At 40.7% G+C, this 14,431-nt stretch overlaps 1 protein-coding gene across 12 annotated transcripts in view; it reads right to left on the bottom strand.

The window, feature by feature from the left end:
- Positions 1-14,431, bottom strand: part of SCAMP1 (secretory carrier membrane protein 1) — a 150,007-nt gene that overhangs the window by 28,226 nt on the left and 107,350 nt on the right. The gene's annotated exons all lie outside the window — the stretch shown is intronic.

Genomic DNA, 14,431 nt, shown 5'->3' with positions numbered 1-14,431 from the left:
TATATTTACAGCCTTACAAAAGACTAGTTTAAACATAACAAATCCCTTAGGATTATAGAGTGGGAATGGCAAATAGATTCAAGGGATTAGATCTGATCGAGTACCTGAAGAACTATAGATGGAGGTTCGTAACACTGTACAGCAGGCAATGACGAAAACCATCCTCAAGAAAAAGAAATTAAAAAGGCAAAGTGGTTGTCTGAGAAGGCCTTTACAAAGAGCTGAAAAAGAAGAGAAGTGGAAGGCAAAAGACAAAAGGAAAGGTATACACTTCCGAATGCAAAGTTCCAAAGAATAGCAAGGAGAGATAAGAAAGTCATCCTAAGTCAACAATGCAAAGAAATAGAGGAAAACAATAGAATGGGAAAGACTAGAGATCTCTTCAAAAAAATTAGAGATACCAAGGGAAATTTTCATGCAAAGATGGGCACAATAAAGGACAGAAGTGATACTAACAAAAGCATATGATATTAAGAAGAGGTGGAAAGAATACACAGAAGAACTGTACAGAAAAGATCTTCATGACCCAGATAACCACAATGGTGTGATCACTCACCTAGAGCCAGACAACCTGGAGTGTGAAGACAAATGGGCCTTACGAAGCATCACTACAAACAAAGCTAGTGGAGGTGATGGAATTCCAGTTGAGCTATTTCAAATCCTAAAGATGATGCTGTTAATGTTGCACTCAAGATGCCAGTAAATTTGGAAAACTCAGCAGTGGCCACAGAACTGGAAAAGGTCAGTTTTCATTTCAATACCAAAGAAGGGCAATGTCAAAGAATGTTCAAACTACTGCACCATTGCACTCATTTCACATGCTAGCAAGGTCATGCTCAAAATCCTTCAAGTTCAATTCAGTTCAGGCACTTAGTCATGTCCAACCCCATGGACTGCAGCACTCCAGGCCTTCCTGTCCATCACCAACTCCTAGAGTTTACTCAAACTCATGGCCACTGAGTCAGCGATGCCATCCAACCATCTCATCCTCTGTTGTCCCCTTCTCCTCCTGCCTTCAATCTTTCCCAGCATCAGGGACTTTTCCAGTGAGTCAGTTCTTCACATCACGTGGCCAAAGTATTGGAGTTTCAGCTTCAGCATCAGTTCTTCCAATGAACACCCAGGACTGATCTCCTTTAGGATGGACTGGTGGATCTCCTTGCTGTCCAAGGGACTCTCAAGAGTCGTCTCCAACACCACAGTTCAAAAGCATCAATTCTCCGGCGCTCAACTTTCTTTACAGTCCAACTCTCATATCCATATATGACTACTGGAAAAATCATAGCTTTGACTACACGGACTTTATCGGCAAAGTAATGTCTCTGCTTTTTAATAAGCTGTCTAGGTTGGTCATAACTTTTCTTGTAAGGAGCAAGCACCTTTTAATTTCATGACTTCAGTCACCATCTGCAGTGATTTTGGAGCCCCAAAAAATAAAGCCTCTCACTGTTTCCACCGTTTCCCCATCCATTTGCCATGAAGTGATGGGACCAGGTGTCGTGATCTTAGTTTTCTGAATGTTGAGTTTTAAGCCAGCTTTTTCGCTCTTCTCTTTCACTTTCATCAAGAGGCTCTTTAGTTCCTCTTCACTTTCTGCCATAAGGGTACTGTCATCTGCATACCTGAGGTTATTGATATTTCTCCCAGCAATCTTGATTCCAGCTTGTGCTTCATCCAGTCCAGCATTTCTCATGATGTACTCTGCATATAAACTAAATAAACAGGGTGACAATATACAGCCTTGACGTACTCCCTTCCAGATTTGGAACCAGTCTGTTGTTCCATGTCCAGTTCTAACTGTTGTTTCTTGACTTGCATACAGATTTCTCAGGAGGCAAGTCAGGTGGTCTGGTATTCCCATCTATTTCAGAATTTTCCACAGTTTGCTGTGATCCACACAGCCAAAGGCTTTTTTAATAAAGCAGAAATAGATGTTTTTCTGGAACTTTCTTGCTTTTTCAGTGATCCAACAGATGCTGGCAATTTGATTTCTGGTTCCTCTGCTTTTTGTAAATCCAGCTTGAACATCTGGAAGTTCACAGTTCACGTACTGTTGAAGCCTGGCTTGGAGAATTTTGAGCTTTACTTTGGTAGCATGTGAGATGAGTGCAATTGTGCAGTAGTTTGAGCATTCTTTGGCATTGCCTTTCTTTGGGACTGGAGTGAAAACTGACCTTTTCCAGTCCTGTGGCCACTGCTGAGTTTTCCAAATTTGTTGGCATATTGAGTGCAGAGCTTTCACAGCATCATTTTTTAGGATTTGAAATAGCTCAACTGGAATTCCGTCACTTCCACTAGCTTTGTTCATAGTAATGCTTCCTAAGGCTAACTTGACTTCACATTCCAAGATGTCTGGCTCTAGGTGAGTGATCACACCATCGTGGTTATGTGGGTCATTAAGATCTTTTTCGTATAGTTCTTCTGTGTATTCTTTCTACTTCTTAATATCTTATGCTTTTGTTAGTATCATTTCTGTCCTTTATTGTGCCCATCTTTGCATGAAAAGTTCCCTTGGTATCTCTAATTTTCTTGAAGAGATCTCTAGTCTTTCCCATTCTATTATTTTCCTCTATTTCTTCACATTGATCACTGAGGAAGGCTTTCTTATCTCTCCTTGCCATTCTCTGGAACTCTGTATTCAAAGGGTTATATCTTTCCTTTTCTTCTTTGCCTTTCGCTTCTCTTCTTTTCATAGCTGTTTGTAAGGCCTCCTTAGACAACCATTTTGCCTTGTTGCAGTTCTTTTTCTTGGGAATGGTCTTGATCACTGCCTCCTGTACAATGTCACGAACCTCTGTCCAAAGTTCTTCAGGCACTCTGTCTATCAGATCTGATCCCTTGAATCTATTTATCAATCCACTATAAAATTGTAAGGGATTTGATTTAGGGTCATACCTGAATGGCCTAGTGGTTTTCCCTACTTTCTTCAATTTAAGTCTGAATTTGGCAATAAAGAGTTCATGATCTGAGCCACAGTCAGCTCCTGGATTATTTTTGCTGACTGTATCGAGCTTCTCCATCTTTGGCTGCAAAGAATATAATCAATCTGATTTTGGTATTGACCATCTGGTGATGTCCATGTGTAGAGTCTTCTCTTGTGTTGTTGGAAGAGGGTGTTTGCTATGACCAGTGCGTTCTCTTCACAAAACTCTGCTAGCCTTTGTCCTGTTTCATTCTGTACTCCAAGGCCAAATCTGCCCATTACTCCAGGTATTTCTTGACTTCCTACTTTTGCATTCCAGTACCCTATAAAAAAGGATGTCTTTTTTGGGTGTTAGTTCTAGAATGTCTTGTAGGTCTTCAAAGAACCGTTCAATTTCAGCTTCTTCAGCATTACTGGTCGGGGCATACGCTCGGATTACTGTGATATTGAATGGTTTGCCTTGGAAACAAACAGAGATCAGTCTGTCGTTTTTGAGACTGCATCCAAGTACTGCATTTCGGACTCTTTCGTTGACTATGACGGCTACTCCATTTCTTCTAAGGGATTCTTGCCCACAGTAGTAGATATAATGGTCATCTGAGTTAAATTCACCCATTCCAGTCCATTTTAGTTCACTGATTCCTAAAATGTCGACATTCACTCTTGCCCTCTCCTGTTTGACCACTTCCAATTTGCCTTGGTTCGTAGACCTAACATTCCAGGTTCCTATGAAATATTGCTATTTACAGCATCAGGCTTTACTTCCATTCACCAGACATCCACAACTGGGTGTTGTTTTTGCTTTGGCTCCGTCTCTTCATTCTTTCTGGAGTTAGTTCTCCACGATCTCCAGTTGCATATTGGGCACCTACCAACCTGCAGAGTTCATCTTTCAGTGTCTTATCTTTTTGCCTTTTTATACTGTTCATGGGGTTCTCAAGGCAAGAATACTGAAGTGGTTTGCCATTTCCTTCTCCAGTGGACCACTTTTTGTCAGAACTCTTCACCATGACCCATCGGTCTTGAGTGGCCCTAAACGGCATGGCTCATAGTTTCATTGAGTTAGACAAGGCTGTGGTCCATGTGATCAGATTGGTTAGTTTTCCGTGACTGTGGTTTTCAGTCTGTCTGCTGTGAAACTGCATTTAGAACCAAACCCCATGGTACTTGCCAGAGGTGCTCAGAAGCCTCAAACATACCTTGTGTGCACCAGAACCCAGAGACCCCACAGAGACTGAGACAGAACTGTGTTTGGGTGTCTCCTGAGGAGGTACGGGTCAGCAGTGGACTGATGTGGGGACAGGGGCTCTGGGTGCAGTAGACCTGAGTATGGATGTCATAAGCCCTCTTGGAGAGGGTCACCATTAACCCACCATAGAGCCGCCAGAACTTACACAGGACTAGGGAAACAGACTCTTGGAGGGCACAAAGAGAACCCTGTGTGCAGGAGAAAGGAGCAATGACCCCACAAAAGACTGACCCAAACTTGCCCATGAGAGTTCAGGAGTCTCTGGCAGAGGCATAGGTTGGTGGTGGCCTGCTGCAGGGTTGGGGGCACTGAGGGTAGCAGTGCGTGCCTGGGACCTTTTGAAGGAGGTCACTGTTATCTTCATTACCTCTACCATAGTTTGGCCTCAGGTCAAATAACAGGGAAGGAACACAGCTCCGCCCTTCAACAGAAAATTGGTTAAAGATTTATTGAGCATGGGCCCGCCCATCAGAACAAGACCCATTTTCCCACTCAGTCAGTCACTCCCATCAGGAAGCTTCCATAAGCCTCTTATCCTTCTCCATCAGAGAGCAGACAGACTGATAACCACAATCACAGAAAACTAAACAATCCTTCAAGTTAGGCTTCAACAGTACATGAACTGAAAACTTCCAGATGTACAAGCTGGATTTAGAAAAGGCAGAGGAACCAAAGATCAAATTGCCAACATTCGCTGGATAACAGAAAAAGCAAGAGAATTCCAGAAAAACATCTACTTCTGCTTTATTGACTATGGTAAAGCCTTTGATTGTGTGGAATGCAACAAACTGTGAAAAATTCTTTAAGACATAGGAATACCAGACCACCTTACCTACCTCCTGAGAAACCTATATTCAGGTCAAGAAGCACCAGTTAAAACCGAACATGGAACAACAGACTGGTTCAAAATTAAGAAAGAAGTGTGTCAAGGCTGTATATTGTCACCTATTTATTTAACTTATATGCAGAGTACATCATGTGAAATGCTGGGCTGGATGAATCACAAGCTGAAATCAAGATTGTCAGGAGAAATATCAATAACCTCAGACATGTGGATGACAGCACTCTTATGACAGAAAGTGAAGAGGAACTAAAGAGTCTCTTAATGAGGATGAAAGAGGAGAGTGAAAATGCTGGCTTGAAATTCAACATTCAAAAAACTAAGATCATGGCATCCAGTTCCATCACGTCACGGCAAATAGGTGGGGAAACAATGGAAACAGTGAGAAACTATACTTTCTTGGCCTCCAAAATCCCTGTAGACTGTGACTATAGCCATGAAATTCGGACACTTGCTCCTTGGAAGCAAATTTATGACAAACCTAGATAAAAAGCAGAGACATTACTTTGCCAGCAAAGGTACTTCTATTCAAAGCTATGGTTTTTCCAGTAGTCATGTATGGATGTGCAAGTTGGACCATAAAGAAGGCTGAGCACCAAATAATTGATGCTTTTGAACTGTGGTGTTGGAGAAGACTCTTGCGAGTCCCTTGGACTCTAAGAAGATCAAACCAGTCCATCCTAGAGGAGATCAGTCCTGAATATTCATTGGAAAGACTGATGCTGAAGCTCCAATACTTTGGCCACATGATGCAAAGAACTGACTCATTGAAAAAGACCCTGATGCTGGGAAAGACTGAAGGCGGGAGGAGAAGGGGATGACAGAGGATGAGATGGTTGGATGGCATCACCAACTCAATGGACATGAGTTTGAGCTAACTCCAGGAGGTAGGGAAGGACAGGGAAGTCTGGCATGCTGCAGTCCATGAGGTCACAAAGAGTCGGACACGACCGAGCAACTGAACAACAAAAAACATAACAACAGACATTCTGACTTAAATACATTAACTTAATACCCTAGACAATGCCAAGAAAATACCTTACCTATTTCTATGTTGGCTGCATATATACCACTGACCCTACATATCAAATGGTATCATTTATCATTTAATGTACCAAGCAATATGTATATCCTTAAAAATACTTCTGCTATTCACTCTGTACACTATTTAACATTTTGTGTATGGTCAGGTCTTAAAGGATTTAAGAAGAAACACTACTGAGAACTATCTGTCCATACTGATTCATAACTCAAATCTTAGATTCGTACAAGCAGGGTTCAAAAATACTCTATTAGTATCTCTTTCTAAGATGCATAAACTATGAAGCACATCAATCCATAACATCAGCCACTCAATCTAATACAAATTTGAGAAAGGAAATAACAACAAAACATATTAGAACAAATATTTATTTATTACATGCCTACAAACTTGGGGGAAGAAAGTTGAGACAGAAAAGTGAACTTGTACTTACACTGCCTTGTGATTAAGGCCTAAATTAGAAGCCTGACTAGAATGTCATCAAAGCAGGTTTGGAGGATGGGGGCAGTGCATCCAAGTCAGCCCTTTCTCCAAGCTCAAACACACAGGAACTGGTAATTGTGGATAAGTGCAGAGTGAGGGAAAGAAGAAGGAGTCAAATACTTTCAAGTTAAGCTTAGATGCTGAGAAATTGTTTCAAGAGAATAGAGAGGATAGGTCATTTTAGTGGGAGAGCAGACGCTAAGTTCTAAGCATTCATCCATTGCACAAATGTTTATTGAATACCTATTATAAGAGTGCCATGGCAGACAGGTAAAAATTTGGTTGGAAGCTAGACAGAAATGGACTAGAGACAGGGACTTGGAAACCAATGGCACATAAATGGTAGCTGCAACTCTGACATCATCTAACTGTGCATGGTGAGAGAACACATAAACCAGACAGAAAAGAAAATCAAGTACCGAAGCCTGTTAAGGCACCTATATTTAAAACATACTCGTAACAACAAGAAATGATTAAGAGAGAAAGGAGAAAAACCAGGGATCTCTTCACAGATCCCAAGGGAAGAAAGTAGTTAAGGAATGAAGAGCTGTTAGGGGAATAAAGGGGTAAAAGCCCCCAGTTCTTCTGATACAGTAGCAGAAGCAAATGCCATATTACTATGGATCGAAGTACTAAAGGGTCAGGGAGAAAGAGCACTGACAAATACATATACGGTTGAATCTTAAGATTCTTTTAGTATCAAGGCAGTATCATAAATATGGCACTATTTTTATTCCTTTCCAAACCAAGTGTTTTTGTAAAAAATAAATGTACAGATAAATTACTACACCTATGTTCAAGAAATTTATCTCATGAATACATATAGTTACATCCTATAAATTAAATGTATTACAGAAATCTAATAAACCTTTTTTACTTATCTGTCTTTCCCCTTTACCCTCCCCCCCCTCAATTTATGGACATGTAATTAACAAACATTTGTTCTAACTTGCTTATTCCTTTTTTCAAATTTATATTAAATTGAGTGGCTGATATTATATACTAGTGGACTTTATGGTTTAATTACTTAAAATGTAACTCATAGCCCCACAGAGCAGAGAGGGAAAATAAAGGTAGGAATAACACATTTCTCAATGATCTATATCTGTACAGACCCAGAGAGCCACCTAGAGGGAAAACAGTACCTATGTATCAGTACACAATGCTCAAATACTGCATTAAATCCACAATATCCATGTGAAAGGGGTGATTCTTCATCTCAGTGTCCCAGAAAGATGATGGGCTACTTATAAGGTTCAACATCTCAAAAAGCTTACCATTTCCCTGTTATGTTTCAGTGATACCTATTAATTCCTTAAGAAACCAAGAATACAGCTTTAAGATAAAGCAATGGAATTAAAAACAAAACCTGAAGAACTGAAATACTTGCTATTTCTTCTGCTTATAAGAACTGCACTAACCTACATATTTAGTCCTAGGAGTACCACAGAAAAGACACTAGATTTTATATCTACTGATTCCACTACTTTCTACAGGGCTGGACACCACTCAAAACCTCAAGTTTACTTCCAATACAACAAAGAATACTTCCTATGTCTCAGAGTTTTCCTGAGGATCAAATGAGAACATGCTAGACTAGTAAAACTCAAAATAAACTTTAAAATGTCTGCCAAAGTGTCACATTCATGCTAAGTTGCTTCAGTCGTGTCCAACTCTTTTTGACCCTATGGACTGTAGCCTGCCAAGCTCCTCTCTCTGTCCATGGGATTCTCTGGAGTGGGTTGCCATGCCCTCCTCCAGGGGATCTTCCCGAACCAGGGATCAAACTCATGTCTCTTACATCTCCTGCATTGGCAGGTGAGTTTTTTACCACTAGTGCCACCTGGGAAGTCCAACATGTGAGACACAACTCCAGAAAGAATTCTGCATCCTTCATTTATCTTCAAAAATATCTTAGTGTACAATGTGGTTGAATGACACACAAAATATTATATACTGTGGAAATTTAAAAAATCATGGTACTTTAAACAAAACAATCCACATGTATTATTTCCATTAAAGCTTCCGGAACACCATATCAAGAAACTATCTTCTTGGGTGGCAGAGAAGGGAAATGCTGAGCTCATTTCCTCCCACAGGTGAACCCAACTTAGAGCTACTTACAGACCAACTATTAATGAGAAATACCTGAAGACTAGCAGAAAAGATCTACTAAAACTAAAGATATAAAGAAGGAAGCAAATGAAGATAGGTAATGGAGGCACAGATGCAGTACAGTCAAGGCCTAAAACCCTGGGTGGGTGACCAATAAATGGGAGGATAATTAGAATCACAGAGATTCTCCCTGAGAAGTGAGGTGGTCAAGTCCCACACTGGGTTCCTGCACAGGGAAGGTGAGCCCCCAGAACATTTGGTTTTGAAGGCCAGCAAGGCTTGCTTTCTGAAGAGCCAGAGGGCTGTAGGAAACAGAGTTGTTGATGTCGTTGTTCAGTCACTAAGTCATGTCCGACTCTTTGCGACCCCATGAACTGCAGCACACCAGGCTTCCTTGTCCTTCACTATCCTATCTTCTGGAATTTGCTCAAATTCAGGTCCACTGAATCACTGATGTTATATAACCATCTCATCCTCTGCCACTCCCTTCTTCTTTTGCCTTCAATCTTTCCAAGCATCAGGGTCTTTTTCAGTGAGTCATCTCTTTGCATCAGGTGGCCAAGGTACTGGAGCTTCAGCTTCAGGATCAGTCATTCCAATGAATATTCCTTTAGGACTGACTGGTTTTATCTCCTTGCTGTCCAAGGGACTCTCAAGAGTCTTCTCCAGCACCACAATTTGAAAGCATCAATTCTTCTGTGCTTAGCCTTCTTTATGGTCCAACTCTCAGATCCATACATGACTACTGGAAAAACCAAAACTTTGACTAGACGGATCTTTGTAGGCAAAGTAATGTCTCTGTTTTTCAATAAGCTGTCTAAGTTGGTCATAGCTTTTCTTCCAAGGAGCAAGCATCTGAATTTCATGGCTGAAGTCACCATCCGCAGTGATTTTGGAGTTCAAGAAAACAAAATCTGTTACAGCTTTCACTTTTTCCCCTTCTATTTTCCATGAAGTGATGAGACTGGATGCCATGATCTTCGTTTTCTGAATGTTGAGTTTTAAGCCAGCTTTTACACTCCGCTCTTTCATCCTCATTAAGAGGCTCTTTAGTTGCCCTTCACTTTCTGCCTTTAGTATCATCTGCATATCTGAGGTTGTTGATATCTCTCCCAGCAAAGAGACTTTGCTCTTAAAGGGCTCATACAAAATGCCACTTGGTTTGAGACCCAGGGCAGAAGCAGTAATTTGAAAAGAGCTTGGGTAGGACCCTCTTGGAGAGCCTCCTGGAGACACAGCAGGCAAATGGAACTAACCTTGGGGACACAGATGCTGGTGGCAGCCAATTTGGGGAACTTGTGCCACCACAAGGACACTGGTAAAAGAAAATGCCAGTTTGGAATCCTCCTCCTTGCTTATCAGGGCCAGGACCTGACCCAACCCAACAACCTGTCAGCACCAGAACTAGGACACCTCAGGCCAAGCTACTAAGAGGTGGACACAGCCTAACGCACCACCAGACCAGAAGCCATAGACTCCTCTGAGCCCCCAGCTAACTCAGGACCCAGCCCCACAAACCACTGGTTGACATCAATCCCCAGATCTCCACAGCCATGCAGTCAAAGACCCCAGAACTTGAGTCCATCCTCCACTGACACAGCGCTAGCCCTGGGACGCCCTGTATCCTGGTCCCATTCACAAATAGGCTGACTCTAGTTGGATGTCCTTGTTCTGCAATCAAAGACCTAGGACCCACCTACATTCACCAGTGGGCCAGCACCAGACCTGGGACTCCTTGGGCTCCAATCCCACCCAAAAGAGGGCCAACACCAGCTTCCAAACACCAGGCACCTGGCAAACACTTATGTCAGAAACCGGCCCCATCTAACAGAAGGCCAACATGGGATCTCGAACATCCAGCACACAAACCAGCCAACATGACACACAACTAGTCCTGGGACCCCCGGGGCTTTGTAATCAGCCACCACGTGACACAGCCTGGCCCACCAGTGGCTGACAGCCTCTACACAAGGCAAGGCATAGCAACCAACCAGACTGAGGGCCAGCCATGTCTACCAGACTGCCCACAGTAGTAACTACACAACAATGAAAGGGCCCATGCAAGCTACATAGGGGGAAACCCCAGATCATATAGCTCTGGTCATCAGAGGGGAGTGCACTGCTGGGACATGTAGGGTTTCCTACATAACGCCACTTCTCTAAGATCAAGAAATGTAACAAACCTACCAAATATACAGAAATGAAACAGTAAATTAGCCAAAATGAGGTAATGGAGGAATATGTTTCAACAATATGATAAAACCCCAAAGGAAAAAAATAAGTAAAGTGGAGAAAGGCAATCTACCCAAAAAATAATTTAAGGTAATGATCATACTAAAGAATGTAGGGCAGTGATAAGATTAACAAAGAGTTAGAAAATACAAAGAATAATCAAACAGAGCTGGAGATACAGTAACTGAAATTAAAACTACACTACAAGGAATGAATAGTAGGTTAGATGATGAGGGGAACAAATCAGAGAACACGAAGAGACAGCAGTGGAATCACTCAAACTGAACAGAAAAAAAAAAGAATTTTAAAAAATGAGGACAGTTAAAAGACCTTGAAATCAACATCAAACGTACTAACCTTCACTTCATAGAGGTCCCTTTCACAGAAGGAAAAGAGAAAAAGGGGGCAGAGAACATATTTGAAGACATAATCGCTGAAAACTTCCCTTCTCTGAGAAAAGAAACAGACATCTAGGTCAAGGAAGTAGCCCCAGAGAGGATCAACTTAAAGAGGACTAGGAAGACACACTGTAATTAAAATAGCAAAAGTCAAGATAAAAGAGAGTATTAAAAGCAACAAGAGAAAAGAAACAAATTACATACAAGGAAACTCCCATAAGGCTATCAGCTTACTTTTGAAGAGAAACTCTACAGGGTGGAGGGAGTAGTACAATATATTTAAAGTGATGAATGGGACAAACCTGCAACTAAGACTACTCACCAAGGTTTCCCTCCCTATTTGAAGGAGAGACCAAAAATTTTACAGACACGCAAAAGCTAAAAGAATTCAACAACACAAAACCAGATTTACAAGAAATGCTAGAGACTTCTCAACACAGAAAGGGCCACTACTAGAAATATGAAAATTACAAAAGGAAAAATCTCACTGGCAAAGACAAGCATAAAGGTAGTAAATTAACCACTTATACCACCAGTAAAGCTTGAAAGACAAAAGCAGGAAAATTATCTATATTCACAATCATTAGCTAAGGAATACACGAAATAAGATGTAAAATATGATGTAAATGTGATGGGAGAGTAAAATTCCAGAGTTGTTAAAATGTGTTCAAACTTATATAGATTGCTATATATAAGCCTCATAGTAACAACAAACCAAAAGTGTGTAATTGATACACACATGAAAGAAAGGAATTCAAACGTAACACTAAAGATAGTCATCAAATCACAAAGGAAGAGAGCAAAGGAAATAAAAATAAACTACAAAAATTATTCAGAAAAACAATTAACACAATGCCAATAAGAACATACCTACCAGTAATTATTTTAAACATAAACAGACTAAATGGTCCAATCGAAAGACAGAGCAGCTGACTGAATACAAAAATAAGACTCATATACATTCCATCTACAAGAGATTCACTTTAGATCTAAAGTAACACACATGGACTGAAAGTGAGGAGATGGAAAAAGGTATTCCTTGCCAACAAGAGTGGAAAAGTTGAAGGAGCAATACTTGTATCAGACAGAATAGAGGTTAAAACAAACAGTAACAAAAGACAAAAAAGGACATTACATAATGATCAAGAGTTCAACCCAGAAACATATAACAGTTGTAAATATATATGCACCCAACATAAGAGCCTAAATATGCAAAGTACATACAGCACTAACACACATAAAGAGACATTTGACACCAACCCAATACTAGGAGCAAACTTTAACACCCTACTTACATCAATGTACAGAAAATCAATAAGGTAACACTGGCCTTAACACAATAGACCAAATGAAGTTAATAAATATATAGAAAGCATTCTATCCAAAGTAGCAGAATCACATTCTTTTCAAATGCACTGGGAACATTCTCCAGGATAGTTCACATGTTAGGCTATAAAGCAAGCCACAATAAACTTAAGAAAGCTGGAATCATATCAAGCATCTTTTCTGACCACAATGCTGTAAGATTAGACTTCAACTACAAGAATAAAATTCAAAAAACCGCAAACACATGGAGACTAAATAATATGCTACTAAACAATGGGTCATTGAAGAAATCAAAGAGGAAATTAAAAAACACTTGAAGAAACAGGAAACCACTATGATTCAAAATTTATAGGAAGCAGCAAAAGAAGTTTTGAAGAGTGAAGTTTATAGTGATATAAGTCTTATAAGATATAAGAAAACTGGCAATATCTAGGGAATATTTCATGCAAGGATGGCACAATAAAGGGCAGAAAGAGTAAGGACCTAATAGAAGCAGAAGAGATTAAGAAGAGGTGGCAACAATACACAAAAGAACTGTACAAAAAAAGGTCTTATTGCCTCAGATAACCACAGTGGTGTGGTCACTCACCTAGAGCTAGACATCCTGGAATGCGATGTCAAGTGGGCCTTAGGAAGCATCACTATGAACAAAGCTAGTGGAGGTGATGGAATTCCAGTTGAGCTATTTCAAATCCTAAAAGATGATGCTGTGAAAGTGCTGCACTCAATATGCCAGCAAATTTGGAAAACTCAGCAGTGGCCACAGAACTGGAAAAGGTCAGTTTTCATTCCAATCCCAAAGAAGGGCAATGCCAGAGAATGTATAAACTACCATACAGTTGCTCTCATTTCCCATGCTAGCAAGGTAATGCTCAAAATCCTTCAAGCTAGGCTTCAGTAGAATGTGAACTGAGAACTTCAGATGTTCAAGCTGGATTTAGAAAAGGCAGAGGAACCAGAGATCAAATTGCCAACATTTGTTGGATCATAGAAATAGCAAGGGAATCCCAGAAAACATCTACTTCTACATTATTGACTATGCTAAAGCCTTTGAGTGTGTGGATCACAATAAACTCTGGAAAATTCTTTAAGAAATGGGAATACCAGACCCCCTTACTTGTCTCCTGAGAAACCTGTAAGTGAGTCAAGAAGCAACAGTTAGAACAGGACACGGTTCCAAACTGGGAAAGGAATATCACAAAGATATATATTTCACCCTGTTCATTTAACTTATATGCAGAGTTCAGTTCAGTCGCTCAGCCATGTCTGACTCTTTGCGACCCCATGGCTTCCCTGTCCATCAGCAGTACCTGGAGGTTGTTCAAACTCATGTCCATCAAGTCGGTGATGCCATCCAGCCATTTCATCCTCTGTCATCCCCTTCTCCTCCTGCCTTCAATCTTTCCCAGCATCAGGGTCTTTTCCAATGAGTCAGTTCTTTGCATCAGGTGACCAAAGTATTAGAGCTTCAGCTTCAGCATCATATCTTACAATGAATATTCAGGACTGATTTCCTTTAGGATGGACTGGTTGGATCTCCCTGCAGTCCAAGGGACTCTCAAGAGCCTTCTCCAACACCACAGTTCAAAAGTATCAATTCTTCAGTGCTCATATATGCAGAGTACATCATGCAAAATACAAGGCTAGATGATTCACAAGATAAAATCAAGATTGCCAGAAGAAATATCAACAACCTCAGATATGCAGATGATACCACTCTAATGGCATAAAGTGAAGAGGAACAAAACAGCCTCTTGATGAAAGTGAAAAGAGGAGAGTGAAAAACCTGGCTTGAAACTTAACATTCAAAAAACTAAGATCG

Source organism: Giraffa tippelskirchi, chromosome 7, assembly GCF_054371585.1.
Source record: "Giraffa tippelskirchi isolate mGirTip1 chromosome 7, T2T-mGirTip1v1.2.pri, whole genome shotgun sequence".
In the NCBI taxonomy this organism is placed as follows: Eukaryota; Metazoa; Chordata; class Mammalia; order Artiodactyla; family Giraffidae; genus Giraffa; species Giraffa tippelskirchi.
This window is presented reverse-complemented; position numbering and strand designations above follow the sequence as displayed.